General features: G+C 45.0%; 1 long non-coding RNA gene across 1 annotated transcript; it reads left to right on the top strand.

Moving 5' to 3' along the window:
• Nucleotides 1-348: 348 nt before the first annotated feature.
• Nucleotides 349-2,672, top strand: LOC115005864 (uncharacterized). The gene is made up of 3 exons (XR_003831992.1): nt 349-788; nt 2,479-2,552; nt 2,640-2,672. It is a non-coding gene; the product is annotated as an uncharacterized LOC115005864 (long non-coding RNA).
• Nucleotides 2,673-3,845: the final 1,173 nt, after the last annotated feature.

Here is a 3,845-nt window from a genome sequence, read left to right as displayed (position 1 = left end):
AAAGATTCATATTTGTATTAATATTTAATGCCACAAAGGTTCACAAGACATTAACTATAATAATGTTAATTGTATTTGTGTGTTTATTTATTTAGGTATTTAGATGTTTAAATATTTGTATATTTATTTACTTATGCATTTATTAAAAAATGACTTATGTACATATTTTTATTGATATGTACTTTCATTTGTTCACAGTGTTTAAATAAATAATTGTTATGTAATGCCTCATGTTACAGTAAATAAATCAATCACAAATTAAATGAGACATTAAATATATACAGTGTTATATGTATTTGTGTAATTATAATATTTATACATCTTTATATTTATTTACTTATTCATTTATTCACACATTTATTTATGTATTTTTTTATTCATATATACTTTCATTTATCTGAGTTTACTTCAAACGAGTTAAGTAATGTCAGGACAGAGGGCACAAGGATGAAGATAGAGAAGCCACTTAAGGAAAGTGTTGTTAACCACTGCTCGAGACTATAAAGGTGCTCTGACGTGTACAGCTGTTCCAGGTCTCCTCCTCGCGCAGAGCAGTCACAGCGGCGCGAGGCTCATCGGCAGCGAACCTTCCGTCTGACTCCATGAACTCTGGATGAATGTATAATTATAAAATAGGACTTTTTAACTTTATTATTGATGCTTGCTGCGCTGTAAAGTGTTAGACTATCTGGAGAGCAGCAGACGAAGCTTTGTTCTTTTGTTTTGTTTGTATGTGTTATTTTCTACAGTCGATAACTGCGAGTTAAAGAGCGTCTGCAACCACACAGGTAGGAACATTTCTCATGTTTCATATTCATTTACATAAGAAACCAAACACAGCGGGTGAGCGTCTCTTCTCCCCACAGTATGTAGAGAAACCATAGTTTACAGTCACATAACTACTAAATGGATCTTTTCAATATTATTTCCACTGTTATTATTTTCAGCATTCCTTTGTTGAACCTGTCAAACTGTCAACAAAACTGAAAGAGCGAAAATACCTAAAGTAAAACTAGTCACGCTCCTATAACAAGTCTGCGCTGTATGTTCATGTAACGTTACAGGAGAAATAGTTATTCATTTATTTATGGCGGGTTTTAAGAGTGAGTTCAGAAAATATAGCCGACGTTACTCTCTCACGTTAAAAACAGAACACAAAGATTTGGAATTGGCATCTTCTTATTTTCCTAACATGCAATAGATCAGGGGTCGGGAACCTATGGCTCTTTCGATGACGAGATATGGCTCGCAGACCATTTTGAGCTGTAATAAATAATTATACTTAAACTTTACAATTATACTGTGTCATTTTAAAGTACAACATTTAGCAGCGGATTTTGTTTGTTTTCCTCCTCCACTATGTCTCTGACTGTAACTGTGTGCGCACGTGTGTGTGTGTGTGTGTGTGGGGGGGGGGGGGGTAATGTCTGTGCGTGTGTGTGTGTGTGGGGGGGGGGATAATGTCTGTGCGTGTGTGTGTGTGTGTGTGTGTGTGTGTGTGTGTGTGTGTGTGTGTGTGTGTGTGTGTGTGTGTGTGCGTGTGTAGGGATAATGTCTGTGTGTGTGTGTGGGTGGGGGGGATAATGTCTGTCCGTGTGTGTGTGTGTGTGTGTGTGTGTGTGTGTGGGTGGGGGGGGGATAATGTCTGTCCGTGTGTGTGTGTGTGTGTGTGTGTGTGTGGGTGGGGGGGGGATAATGTCTGTCCGTGTGTGTGTGTGTGTGTGTGTGTGTGTGTGTGTGTGGGGGGGGGATAATGTCTGTCCGTGTGTGTGTGTGTGTGTGTGTGTGTGTGTGTGTGTGTGTGTGGGTGGGGGGGATAATGTCTGTCCGTGTGTGTGTGTGTGTGTGTGTGTGTGTGTGTGTGTGTGTGTGTGTGGGTGGGGGGGGGATAATGTCTGTCCGTGTGTGTGTGTGTGTGTGTGTGTGTGTGTGGGTGGGGGGGGGGATAATGTCTGTCCGTGTGTGTGTGTGTGTGTGTGTGTGTGTGTGTGTGTGTGTGGGTGGGGGGGATAATGTCTGTCCGTGTGTGTGTGTGTGTGTGTGTGTGTGTGTGTGTGTGTGTGGGTGGGGGGGGGGATAATGTCTGTCCGTGTGTGCGTGTGTGTGTGTGTGTGTGTGTGTGTGTGTGTGTGTCCAACAATCACCATCTGGTGTGTTGAATAAACTCTTAATTGACAGAGTTAGATGTGATGTGCTGTTATTCCCTGTCGTCTCTCTCTCTGCTCGCTAAGCAGAAGGCCGATATATTCCTCCGATCATCGACCCCAGCAGGCTGTCTAAAGTGCAGGCTGCTGGTTGTCTGGGTTTCTATTCAACAGCACAGGTGAAGCTCTGCCATCAGGTGTCATCATGCTCCGGCCTGCAGCCCCCATCAACACAATCCAGCTGGAAGAGTCACCTGACAGGAGGTCACGTTGTTTCATAGAAAAAGGATGTTTGCAGGTTTTTGAAGAGTTCACTAACTCAGCGTGTGTTTAGTCCTCAGCCTGCTGCAGCTCTGGACGCCACCAGCATCCACATGGACAACACGGAGCTCCCTCCCAACACCTCTGGTGATAATAAAGAACATCTTGATCTATCAATCTAGAACATGTGTCTAGATTATTGAGATGAGTTATTCAATGTTCTTTGATTTACAGATGAAGAAGAAGAAGAAGAAGAAGAAGAAGAAGAAGAAGAAGAAGAAGAAGAAGAAGAAGAAGAAGAAGAAGAAGAAGAAGAAGAAGAAGAAGAAGAAGAAGAAGAAGAGAAGAAGAAGAAGAAGAAGAAGAAGCTATTATTATAATAACAATATTGATGTCCTTACACCCTCTGTCCTTACACCCTCTGTCCTTACACCCTCTGTCCTCAGACCCTCTGTCCTCAGACCCTCTGTCATTACACCCTCTGTCCTCAGACCCTCTGTCCTTACACCCTCTGTCCTCAGACCCTCTGTCATTACACCCTCTGTCCTCAGACCCTCTGTCATTACACCCTCAGACCCTCTGTCCTCAGACCCTCTGTCCTTACACCCACTGTCCTTACACCCTCTGTCCTCAGACCCTCTGTCCTTACACCCTCTGTACTCAGACCCTCTGTCCTTACACCCTCTGTCCTCAGACCCTCTGTCATTACACCCTCTGTCCTCAGACCCTCTGTCCTCAGACCCTCTGTCATTACACCCTCTGTCCTTACACCCTCTGTCCTCAGACCCTCTGTCATTACACCCTCTGTCATTACACCCTCTGTCCTCAGACCCTCTGTCCTCAGACCCTCTGTCCTTACACCCTCTGTCCTTACACCCTCTGTCCTCAGACCCTCTGTCCTCAGACCCTCTGTCATTACACCCTCTGTCCTCAGACCCTCTGTCCTTACACCCTCTGTCCTCAGACCCTCTGTCATTACACCCTCTGTCCTCAGACCCTCTGTCATTACACCCTCAGACCCTCTGTCCTCAGACCCTCTGTCCTTACACCCACTGTCCTTACACCCTCTGTCCTCAGACCCTCTGTCCTTACACCCTCTGTACTCAGACCCTCTGTCCTTACACCCTCTGTCCTCAGACCCTCTGTCATTACACCCTCTGTCCTCAGACCCTCTGTCCTCAGACCCTCTGTCATTACACCCTCTGTCCTTACACCCTCTGTCCTCAGACCCTCTGTCATTACACCCTCTGTCATTACACCCTCTGTCCTCAGACCCTCTGTCCTCAGACCCTCTGTCCTTACACCCTCTGTCCTTACACCCTCTGTCCTCAGACCCTCTGTCCTTAGACCCTCGCATCGCACAAGGAAACACTTCCTAAAAGAAACCCCATAATTAAAGGGGGAGAAATGTTAGAAACCTCAGGGAGAGACTGAGGAGGG

This window comes from Cottoperca gobio, unplaced genomic scaffold (genome assembly GCF_900634415.1).
Source record: "Cottoperca gobio unplaced genomic scaffold, fCotGob3.1 fCotGob3_382arrow_ctg1, whole genome shotgun sequence".
NCBI classification, from domain to species: domain Eukaryota; kingdom Metazoa; phylum Chordata; class Actinopteri; order Perciformes; family Bovichtidae; genus Cottoperca; species Cottoperca gobio.
This window is presented reverse-complemented; position numbering and strand designations above follow the sequence as displayed.